The sequence below is a fragment of the Podarcis vaucheri genome (genome assembly GCF_965113315.1).
Source record: "Podarcis vaucheri genome assembly, chromosome: 6".
NCBI classification, from domain to species: Eukaryota; Metazoa; Chordata; class Lepidosauria; order Squamata; family Lacertidae; genus Podarcis; species Podarcis vaucheri.
The window spans coordinates 73,305,122-73,318,064 of record NC_138764.1 but is presented as its reverse complement, the minus strand read 5'-3'; positions in this window follow the sequence as shown (position 1 = coordinate 73,318,064).

Sequence of the window (12,943 nt, the reverse complement as noted above, 5' to 3'; positions counted from 1 at the left end):
CACAGACTGTGCCATCTCAAAGTTCAGCTGTGGCAGTGATTTATGCTGCAGGATTGTGAGTGTCCCCCATAAAAAAGCCCCACACTGACAGTGTCGGGGGAAACTTCAAGTGTTCCAGCACTGACCACTCTTTTCAGCCTCAGTCCTTAAGGGAGGATTCCATTTCCACTGCAGCCTTAAAGTTTTCCCAAATCACAGGAAGGGAAGGAGAGAGAAAAACAGATGGCAAAAACCAGAGACGATGAGCCTTCAGGTGGTTAATTTTCATTATGTCTAGCAATACTGATGCCACATCATTATGAAGTTATGGGGAGAGATCACATCTCAGTGGCTGAGCTCATGCTTCAGGATGTCCGAGGCTGGTTCCACCCCTGGCATCTACATTTAAAAGGATCTCAGGTAGCAGGTAATGGGAACCATCTGTTCCCGAGACCCCAGAGAGCTTATGAGAACCAGAACAGAATCAGTACTGGGCTAGATGGAGAAATAATCTGACTAGGTGTAAGACAGAGTCCTATGCTCCTAATGGTTGTTGTACATAATATAGTGCTTAGTACACACATTAGCATTACTGTACATATTCACCTTTAGCTTTTGTTGCCTCCTGATTTCCTCACATCAGCAACACAATTATCTGTGAACCAATCCCAAGCTAGTCACTTTTTTAGTTTCTTTTGTGCAATCCCAGGAAGTTCTGAAAGTCCCAATTCAGAAACCTTATTTGCCATATACTCTGGTGCATAGGCCTCTAGGGTGCCTTTGTCCCTTCTGTATTTTCATTTCATAGAAATACAAGTGTTATGTATTGAGTTGAATAGGATCCAAAATGCAGCAGTCTGATTGGTCCTAGAACAATAGGATCCAAAATGCAGCAGTCTGATTGGTCCTAGAACAATAGGATTCAGAATGCAGCAGTCTGATTGGTCCTAGAACAATGCAGCAGTATGATTGGTCTGCAGGAGCCACCCAATCCAGCTCCAGATGGAAGTGAATCCACAACCTGATTGGCCTACAGGAGAATTCCAGAATTAGCTAATCGCGTGCAGCCCATTGTGTAAATAATGTATATAAAGCAGATACTTTGGGGAAACTTCCATTCCTCCTCACCACTATGAGCTGAATAAAGAGCATGAAATCCACTCTCAACTCTTGAGTATATTTCAACAAGGAAAGCCATAACAGTTTGAGTAGCTACTAGAACCAATCAAAGTGACCAAGAGGCTTTTCCTGTGGGCCACTCAGCAATGGGAAGCTGTAATTCTCCTGTTTCTTCCATATATTCCTCCCCACATGCTCCACTAATCATCTGAGACACTGCTTCAGATTCCTTGGCTATCTGAGGCATCACTGTGAAGGACATTTCCAGTAGAGATGCCCATCCCATGGAATGTCCTCCTGACTGAGATTCACCAAGCCACAATACATTATGGTTTTAGGTGTTGTTGTTTAGGAAGGCCTTCAGCCAAGACCCTTTTGCCTCCTCACTCTGGCTATGTCAATGCTGTTTTCATTTCTGTTTCTCTACTTTGGTCTTATGAACTGCTGTTTCTGTTGATTCTGAGGTGTATGTGTGTTGTGTGTGTTTTAATGAGTGGGCTTTTTGGTGGTTTTTGTTTTTTGTGGATTTGAACTTCGGTTGTTTTGGTCTTTGATAATGCCTGTTTTATTGCTGTAGCAATGTTGAGTTTCTTTGGGGGGGGAAGGAAGGATATAACTTTCTTTTTAAAAAAAGACACAGTAGGAGCTGTTTGACAGTGGAAAAGACTCCCTTGGGTGGCTGTGGACTCTCAATCATTTGTGCCTTTTAAGCAGAGCTTGGCTGGTCATCTGTCATGGATGCTTTAGCTGGGATTCCTGCATTGCAGGGGGTAGGAATAGATGACTCTTGGGGTCCCTCCCCACTCTACAATTCTAAGATTCTATGCTATAAAGCCTATGCTGGACGGAATGGATGCGCCTGTTTGCCCTCTGCCTTTGCCCACCGTTTCTGTGTTTGAATGCCTTTTCCCTGCTAATCTCAGCAATGATTTGTGAGAGCTTCAGCAAGCAGGAGTCATGCAAACCAGCCTGGCATGTGGTAAGGAGAGGAGGTTCACGGCAGACGTTGGTTCTTGGAGGAGGGGCTACAAGCATGCACCTGTTGCGAGTGAGCGGCCAAGGCTTATGTCAGAGTGCCACAAATATTCTCCCTTCACGAGGGGCCTGACCTTTTCAAGCATGTTTTATGACAGCGTGCAACCATTAAGTGCTACTTGATCCTCTGCTAATGCAGCAATTACAAAAGGACCATGGGGGCTTGCTTGACTGCTTGTCAATGGGATAAACACCTTTGCTAGGGGAGGAGGTTGCTGAAAAGGTGCACGTTCCCCATTCTCCCCAACCACACCCCTGCCCTGATTGGTCTTCCACACAATCAGACAATCTGAATTTTAACCGTAGCACTAGCCACAATGACCCTGAGCCAGAAGTGGGATTCCCCATTCCCCCCCCCTTGGTGGGGGTGCAGGGGCCAAGGACAGCCACACTGTTATTTCCAACTTCTTTTTTCTCCTAAGGATTTCCACCCCATCAAGTAAATGTTCCTTACAGTAAAAAAAAATCAAGTAAGTAAAAATTCAATTAAAAGTTCTTAGGATGACTGAGCAGTAATTGAGAGCAGGAGACTGCCTTGGTGATTTGGGAGCACTGATAATTATTATTTGCAGTAGTAGTAATACCTAGAACATAGTTCAGTTGGTTAGAATGTGGTGCTGATAATGCCAGGGTTGCAGGTGCGATTCCTGTAAGGGACAGCTGCATATTCCTGCCTTGCAGGGGGTCGGACTAGATGATCCTGAGGGTTTCTTCCATCTCTACAGTTCTTCAATTGCATATGGAGTGCTTTGGAATGTTCAAAGGACTTCACAGAATTATCTTGCAATCCTTCCAACAACCCTGTAAGATCCAGGAACCTGAGAGAGCAGAGTGGAGGAGCCACTAGCCTTTGAGCCCAACACTTAGCCTGCCCTCCTCAGAACCTCATCCTGAGGCCAGCTCAAACCAGATCATACCAGGTTGATGAGAACGTGGTCCTGATCTACCACTCTCTAGCAACAAAGAAACAATGCATGTGGCAAACTCATCATTCCATATTGAATAGCATCTGGGACGAAGGCCATCCTGAAAGGGAAATACGCATATCTGGAAGGGCCTTGTCAGACAGTAGAGAAGTTTCTGAGTCCTTTATGGGTCCAGCACCATTGTAGGAGCACTTTCACCTGCTGCATAACTCATGCAGAAGCTTGCCTGGAACAAGTAGGTTGTCAACACTCTGGAGGAATAACTGAGAGCATCCTGGTCCCAGTGGATGGTCATTGGGTAGGCCTCCCACTTGGTCTACACAGAATGTGTGAGGGTGGGGGTCCTTAGTCTGTGGAACAGCAGCCTGTGGAGAGCAAAGCAGCCTGAATGCATGGTAGAGAGCAAGAAAGAAGGGTGAGTGGTGCCACTTGAGTGACAGCTAGTGCTTGTGTCTCAGCCCCCCCACCCCCGGGGGCAGGGAAGGGAATGACTGAAGTGACTGTGACTATAGTTATACCTAACATTTCCCCATTGAGCGTTACTGTATAACCCTATGTGTGTGGAAGCAGCGTGTGTTGTTGTGTAAATTGCCATTTGTGTTTGGAATGGTCTGGAATGGAAATCAATCTAGTCAATATGAAAAGTATCCAGACAATGAATTTGATTGGTATTTGGTCCCAACTTTCTGATTTAATTAAACAACTGATATGTGATTAATGACCTGTTTTGCTGTTTCCTTTACGTTGAAACAAATAGTGTGCAAATTATGTCATTAATTATGTTAAATCCATAAATTACATAAATAATTTTGTAATTTGGGTTAAACAGAAGAAAATATGAATACGGTATCATTTAGAGGAAACTGAACTGCAGAGGAACAGAATCACTGCTGATTGTGAGGAAGACTGGTCAGAACAGAAACTGCTGCAAACTTACCTGCATGTGGGGATGAGGGTCTTGCCTGTGTAGGGAACATTTCTTCCCACTATTGAGGGGGAAGAGTGTTTCAGCAATACAGTTCTGGGAAGACACAGCATTCACATACAGTGGTATCTCGGGTTAAGAACTTAATTCGTTCCGGAGGTCTGTTCTTAAGCTGAAACTGTTCTTAACCTGAGATATCACTTTAGCTAATGGGGCCTCCCGCTGCCGCCACGCCGCTGCTGCATGATTTCTGTTCTCATCCTGAAGCAAAGTTCTTAACCCAAGGTATTATTTATGGGTTAGTGGAATCTGTAACCTGAAGCGTCTGTAACCTGAAACGTATGTAACCTGAGGTACCACTGTACAGAAAAAGTAGTGATGGTGGTGAATACTTTGCAGCATGGTAATCCTCTTCCCTTGCTGACTTGCGGTGGGCTGCTCTGTTCTGGCGTACCCAGCTGTTCGAGTGGGGTGAATGACGATGGCAGAGTCCCAGGGTGAGGGACCTATTACAGTTCTAGTAAGAGATTATGCTGAAGTTGCTAGGAGTGTGTTGGGGACAGGCTGTTTGTGTTAAGTGCTTCCTTTTTTGCAAGCTATCTTTCTTCCTCATTCACCTCACCAAAGTTCCCCCTGTGAGCATCAACATCAGGCCAGAGAAATATATTCCTATTCCATTGGCTGCTGGGTTACACCACACTCTATGCTTTGTTGTGGCGACGCCAGCAGATTGCTCATCAGTATTAAGGTGGCTATTTAAAATCCCCATCCCCTAGGATAGGAACTCTTTGCACCAGGTCCAGGGCTGGTGGAAAGTTGACCCCTCAACAGGAGCATGGTCTTGAGTAAAGACATGAAAGCCGGGGGTGGAGGGGAAACCTAGAAAAAATTAACCCATTTTTTCTCTTTTTGCCCTATTTTCCAGAAACAATTTTTTTAAAGCTGGGAAATTGGGAAAAACAACACAGCACCTCCGTTTTTCCATTTCACCCCTGGATACAGCGATGGATATAGGGCATTGTGGCTGGTTTCCCATCACAGGGTGCTGAGCCAAGAGGGCACAATATTGAGAAGCTCTGTAATGATGACGTCAAATTGGGGACGTCAAATTTGGGCCTCATACAGGGCACCATATTATGAAAGATTTACCAAAGCCCACCCTGCTTCATATCTGCAGTGGAAGTATGCTCTGTCCCCTCCTCATTCCTGGTTCAGTCCTGTTCCAGCCTAATATGTGTCTTGAGTTCCGTCAACATAGTAAGGCTTCTGCCAAACCCTACAGCTGCTCAGCCAGTATAACTTGAATACAAGATTGTTCTGTTAGTTAGTTAAAATGAATACTGTATGGGGATGGGGATTCAATACTTCCCATTCCAGAACTGCCAACAAGGTCAGGATACTTAAAAGACACACCTGCCTCCACATCAGCCTGTCTGTGCACCAAAATTGTTATCCAAGACCCTCCATCTTCATCAGGAGACTTGCAACATGCCTGGGTTGTGAGCTTGCAATCCCAAACAGATGCCTACAACTCTTGTGCAACTCCATCACAATCACAAAAGCAAGGGGTAATCTTCAGGGTGAAAGACATTTTCCCAAGGTACAAAGTCTCACTGTTAGAGATTTGATTTAAAGACACACACATCCCTCCGATGATCCTAATGAAGGGAGATTGTAATGAGCAACTTATAAGAGCCTAGCATTTTTCATGGGAGAGACCAGGTTGACAACTGGTCTGAAAGTTTGGTGAACGAAGGAACAAGTGTGTGTCCAAGGCACATTCCCAGCCAGGAAAAGTTGGCATCTAACATAAAGCAGGACAGGTAATTAAACATTTTCAAAGTGGGACAAAAATGACCGGCAGAGGCCTTTAGAAAATGAGGCCGAACGCAAGGTAGATGCCAGAAAGGGAGAGAGAGAGAGGAATGTATAAGCAACGGTGGAAGTCTGGGTGGCGGCAAGGGGGATGAAGCAGCGATTTCACATCCATGGCTTGGGGATCATTTTGAAAAGGGTGGAGATGTTTGTTTGAAAACTATTTTTAATGTAGCATAGAGATGGGATGAGATCGCCACAATCCCCCAAAAGACTGGCAGGGCGGCTGTTGCGTTCTCTCCTGAAAGGTTAGCATAGGAAAGGCACAAAGAGCTGAAACCAAGAGGAGGGGATATTTGTAGCTGGCTCCATAGGCTCGTGCAACCATATACAGGCATGTCCAGTGACAACATTGCAACCCTGACACCAAGTCGGCAATAAGCAGCATCCTATATATCATCTCTCGGAGTGCATTCCGTCTAGCTATTCCTAAGCACAACATTCCACTACTAGGTCATTCTGTCCAGTTTGCAATATAGGGGGGTGGGGGGGGCAGGAAGGCTGACTTCCATGATGCTACTCAGCAGATCACCACCAGAACTTATTTGGGATTAAGTTCATATCCAGGAGCCAGGTTTGGGTCAACTGACTAGTCTAACTGGTAGATCAACTGAACAAATGTTATTTGCTATTGTCTACTATTCCATGAAGTCAGCAACCTTAGTCAAGTGGTTAGTCTATTTTTATTGCACCGTGGAGTCAGTGACTGCACGATGGCTATCAACAACAGGGCTGAGGGTCCCTTGCTCCTGAGCCCTGCAGGAGTGAGAACTTCATATATCATACTAGTTTAGGAGCCCCATAATGCTCTCCAGGGAGCACCTGTTGTCAAGTCACATGCCCTAGCATCTCCTTCTGATCAGAGGATCAAGCCAACTTTATGTTTGGTTTAGGGGTGTCTCCCAATTATTCCCCCCCCTCTCTCTCTTATTGTTTTCCTGCAAACATCAGTCTCTCTCCTCAAGCTTCTCCATATCACTGTGTACTACTAACATCACCGGGTGGCAAAACACTTTGGCAGGGTGGGGAGAATCAAAGCACAGGGCATAATCCAGATGGCATCCCCACCAGCAACAAGATACATTAGCAACCAGAGCAGAGAGGACACACGTGAGACAAGGACAGAGACCAAAGTGTTTCCAGACTTGCAAACCCTCTCTGGCATTGCCCGCAGGCATGTAAGTGAAGGCACTTGCCACAGAAAGATGCTTCTCAGCTGGGGCACCATACTGAGAAGCTTTTCAGAAAGGCGACTCTATTAGAGTGGAACCCAGTGCAGAGACTCTGGAGGATTTACTAAATAACAGGCTCATATTTCTTATGGAGCAGGAAAATGAATGGCAATCGGCATCTGCCTCAGTGTGAAAAGGGCCTCCAAAGCTGTTATTCCCAAACGAAAACATGGCACCCCAGTTTGTGGAGATGTTCCAACTGGCCAGGGAAAGGTTATGGCACACAATGAGATTGTGCCAGTGTCTTCGATTTCTGACAGCTCATTGCTTATTTAAAATACTGTCTCAGCTAGTGTACAAATGTTGTTTGCCTCACATTTGTAGATAAAGTCTTTCATTGCTGAAGTCATGACCATGGTTTGGAGGCTCAGAAACAATCCATGGGCTTCAGCCCTGCTCACATAGAGTGGCTATCTTCTGAAGGTTCCATGCCAGAGGTGGACAGAACGGATATAAATGTTACCTTTATACAGTAAGTCCACACACAATCTTCTCTATACTCCACCCAGGCAAGCAAATCAGAATCCAAGGATTTCAGCCCGGCAAATGCACTCAAGGAGGGTATGGAGCAGCCTGGGAAGGGTCTCAAAGGCGAGACAGTAAGGCTCGGAGGGATGCATTTGGTCCCCAACCTTGCGGTCGCTGCTCCTGATTTACATGATTATGCCGCACACATGAAGAGGGCTCTCTGCTTTCCAAAATGAGGATGGTGGGAGCCAGAAGGTGCTTTTGTTGGTACAGGAAAGAAACCGAAACCATAGCTCTAGGAATAAATCTAGCTTTGCAATACCTCAAACCAGTTTGCTATGATGAGACTGTGCTGAAAATCTGTCTTCAGAACAATATCACAGATGCACCTGATGTATCTCCTGAATGCTGCAACTGGCAGAGCCACTCATCCTCCTAAGCAAGGTGCGTTATATGGTGCTATAGGGAAGCCTGAGAACTGTGGTTCCTCCAATCCTCTGGGCCAGCAGCCTTTAGAAGAAGAAGAAGAGAAGAGTTTGGATTTGATATCCCGCCTTTCACTCCCCTTCAGGAGTCTCAAAGCGGCTAACATTCTCCTTTCCCTCCCCCCCCCCCACAACAAACACTCTGTGAGGTGAGTGGGGCTGAGAGACTTCACAGAAGTGTGACTGGCCCAAGGTCACCCAGCAGCTGCATGTGGAGGAGCGGAGACGCGAACCCGGTTTCCCAGATTACGTGACTACCGCTCTTAACCACTACACCACACTGGCTCTCCTAACGTGACTTTCCTAAATGTTTGGGGTTAGCTGTCTCACACTGGAAACTCTTGCTTTCATTCTGAATACTATAACCCATGGATACTGCAAAGATGGTAGCACCTTGATATTACATCTTAATATACTACCTCTTAATTTTATCTCACATACGCTAACGCTGTGAACCTTGCTAAATAACTATCAGGAAGGAAAAAGAATTAGCACCCTCCAAGTATTCCTAGACTGCTCTCATATCTCCCTGTCTCATCACTTAAGCAAGCTACAAATATTTAGCTCTTTTAACCTTTCATCATGGATAAAGCCCTCTCTGGGTAATGTCCAGTTGTCTGGGTAAAGCAACAATCAACTAAAGAAATTTCTGACAGATACTTGACTCCCTTTCTAAGATGAAAAAAACCTCAACTGTCAGGTTCTCAGAAGCTCATTTTTTTTTGTTATTAAGTTCTGATTGAAGCTTGAAAATTCACAATATGGCAGCTTTTATAGATGCACTTTGTACAAAAAAGATTTTAAAGGATCATGGATTTTGGATTGCCAAATCAATGCAAATTTGCCAAGGTAATTTATATTAATGCAGATTAATGTTAACCTTTACTAACACTCATAAATTTTAACCTTTAATTTTTACCTTAAAATGGTCTTTAAATAAAATTTCTTGGTTGATATTATTTGTTTGGCGAGTTTTAACAATTTGATCCAACTTGAAATGTGATCTATTTTACCAGATATCTGTGACTTGTTTAGTATAACTGTTTTGCTTTTTTATGTTGTTATGGCCCATGGTCACATAATAAAATTCCATTCCTCCCCCTCAACCTAGCAAAAAAGTAAGAGCGTCAGTTTACACATTTGCTAAGTGCAAATCATGCCTCTGATTTCCTGAAATAAGTTATCATTCGAAGTGGAACATATGTATCTCACTGGCAGCAAGGTCACAGGTCTTAGTATGCGTGAGATTTATGAGACCTACTTCAAATGTTATGTTAATTGCAAGGAATCAGAAGCACGAGGTACACTGGCCTCTTTGAGCTGCACAAATAAAAGACTGTACAGTGGTACCTCAGGTTAAGTACTTAATTTGTTCCGGAGGTCCGTTCTTAACTTGAACCTGTTCTTAACCTGAAGCACCACTTTAGCTAATGGGGCCTCCTGCTGCCACTGCGCCGCTGCTGCACGATTTCTGTTCTCATCCTGAAGCAAAGTTCTTAAACCAAGGTACTATTTCTGGGTTAGCGGAGTCTGTAACCTGAAGCATATGTAACCTGAAGCGTATGTAACCCAAGGTACCACTGTAATATGTGTTTACTCAGAAAGAAGATCTACTGTGTTCAGTGGCGCTTTCTCCCAGGTAAACCCATGTAGGATTACAACCTTGGAATTATCACTTTAAAATTTTCACTCGTCTCTAGAAGCTGCTATGCTCTCCTCCCACATTTCTGGTCACATATTTTGACAAATGTAGGAACACTTGACAAGAACCTGAACGTGTGTCAGTTTATAGCATATACAGTGGTGCCTCGCAAGACGAAATTAATTCGTTCCGCAAGTCTCTTCGTCTTGCGGTTTTTTCGTCTTGCGATGCACGGTTTCCCATAGGAATGCATTGAAAATCAATTAATGCGTTCCTAGGGAAACCGCCTTCAGACCAGGTCCGGGGACAGTCTGTCCCCGGACCTCTTCTGAAGGCTGGGGGGGGGAGGGCTTTTCTTCCCACCCCCAGCATTTTAAAAAACCCCGGGACAGCGGAGGACTTCTCCGCTGTCCGGGCGATCTTAAAATGCTGGCGGGCGGCATTTTAAAATCGCCCCGGGACAGCGGAGGACTTCTCCGCTGTCCGGGGCGATTTAAAAGCCCCTGGGAAGGCAGGCGGGGGGACAAAGACTTTTGCCCCCAGCCCGCCTTCAGAAGGTGTTCCCGCCCCCCCCCCGCCCGGCTTCGCAGCAGCTCTACGAACCCCGGCGGTGGGGCAGGTGTTCCCGCCCCCCCACCCCGCTTTGGAGCACCGTTCTGAAGCGGGGTGGCTGGGGCAGGTGTTCCCGCCCCCCCCCCGCCCGGCTTCGCAGCAGTGCTACGAAGCCTGGCGGTGGGGCAGGTGTTCCCGCCCCCCACCCCGCTTCAGAGCACTGTTCTGAAGCGGGGCGGTGGGGGAAGGTGTTCCCGCCCCCCCCCCGCCCCGCTTCGGAGCACCGGGAGATCGCTTCTCCCCACCGCCCCTTGCTTCAAAAGAGGTCCGGGGGCAGCTGCCCCCGGACCTCTTTTGAAGCAAGGGGCGGTGGGGAGAAGCGATCTCCCCGCAGCCGCTTGCTTCAAAAGAGGTCCGGGACCTCTTTTGAAGCAAGCGGCTGCGGAGAGAACCGATCTCCCCGCAACCGCTTGCTTCAAAAGAGGTCCGGGACCTCTTTTGAAGCAAGGGGCGGTGGGGAGAAGCGATCTCCCTGCCGCCCCTTGCTTCAAAAGAGAAGACCCGCTGTCCCCGGGGCAAGCTTCGTTTTGCGAAGCAAGCCCATAGGGAAATTCGTCTTGCGAGGCAACTCGAGAACGAAAAAACCTTTCGTTTTGCGAGTTTTTCGTCTCGCGAGGCATTCGTCTTGCGGGGTACAACTGTATAGTAAATATGAAACATCGTATCCATGTTTTGCAAGTTTAGCCATCAACCTAATCTACAAATTGGTTAAGAATTGGTGCACAAAGGACAACTTCAGATGTCATGACTTTTCCTTGTGCGCATGAACATGCGTTGAGTGTGGAACATGAGCGGCCAACGCAGAGGTGTCTATTTCCCTATGTGCACATGTGGAGGAGAGCCATTGGTGGCACCTTCCCCACACATTAATCACACATTATGATCTGCATTTGGTTCTCTTGCTTTTCCAGAGAGTGAGTTTCACGCTGGCAACTCCTAATGTTCAGTATGACCTTCTCGTTTTGCCATAAAGTCAGAAACATTCAAACTAGTTGAGACTGTAAATCAGGTGGGGGGGGGGCGGACCTGTTTGTACTTTGCAACAGGAAGCATCCTTGCCTATCTAATTCATAATACGATTCAGGAAAGCAACCTTAAGACAGTTTCCATTGCTAACAGTCCCCACACCCCCAAAACTAACATGAAATATAACACAGACATCTACTTTTTAAATGTTTGTAAGTCGCTTTCAGTTCGCCTTTCTGGAAAAAAGCCATAAATATAATAATAGACTGGGACTCAGGTGGCGCTGTGGGTGAAACCACAGAGCCTAGTGCTTGCTGATCAGAAGGTCGGCAGTTCGAATCCCCACGACGGGGTGAGCGCCCATTGCTCGGTCCCTGCTCCTGCCAACCTAGCAGTTCGAAAGCACGTCAAGTGCAAGTAGATAAATAGGTACTGCTCCGGTGGGAAGGTAAACAGTGTTTCCGTGTGCTGGTCTGGTTTGCCAGAAGCAGCTTAGTCATGCTGGCCACATGACCCGGAAGCTATACGCTGGCTCCCTTGGCCAATAAAGCGAGATGAGCACCGCAACCCCAGAGTCGTCCATGACTGGACCTATGGTCAGGGGTCCCTTTACCTTTAGAATAATAGAACCTGTGGCCTTCCAGATGTTTTTTTGGATTGCAAGTCCCATCAGCCCCAGCTATTACGACCAATGGCCAGGGATGATGGGGTTATAGTCCAACAACATCTGACAGTGGCCACGGGTTCCCTATCACAGGTTTGCACAATGTGTCTTATGATGGGAGGGGTGTTTCCAGGTGCCCCCACAGCTGCAGGAAAGTGACCATGAGCAACATCATGGCACGGGTGTTTTTAGGACTAAGGTGAAATGCGAGCATTCTAGCGTTCTTTTCTCCCCTCCACAGGAGTAACTTATTCCAAACAATTTGGCAACTGGCAGCCTCTCCCTTGGGAAACTGTCTGCTTAAATAGGAAAATAAATGAAATTATTCACATTCTCACACCATCTCTAATCTTGGGAGTTTACAGTGGCTCAAGGGATTTTAATTTTTTTTTTTTTTTTACAAAAACTGCTGAAGCCTCCTGTTAAAATGCTGCCAATATTTACTTCCCATAATGCATGGCGGGAGCTTGCATAATTTGCTTCCTTTCTCAACTGAAAAGGGGCAGCTGTTTTGCAGTGTGCGACAGCTCTGCCTAAATGGGTCCCATAACCCACCGGAGAACAAGTGGGGATTTCAGAGGTGCCAAATGCAACTGGCCGAGTTGGAATTCAGCCAGATCGCATGAGCTAGCTAATTCCCCCTTCTCCTGCAAAATGCCTTCTGATAACCACAAGATGGGGAGCATGTCTAGAAGGCGGTGCTGACAGCAAAGAAGTGTTCCAGGAATACCATGCCTAAGGGCCACTCGAGACAATCAACAAATGAAATAACCACATTTTGCTCACAGCTCAATTTCTTCTTCGTAAGCTTTAGCTTGGTCAGAGGTAATGGAACTCCTGTCCAATCCCTTTTTATACAACTCTGTCAGCCAGAAAGAGGGTGTGTGAGAGAGAGAAACAGAGACAAAGAGTGACCGAGAGAAAAAGAAAAGGGTCCTTTTCAATCAGGAGTGGGGAACTTTCTTTCAGCCAGAAGTTCACATTCCCTTCTGAGAGCCACATGTTACTGCTGGGC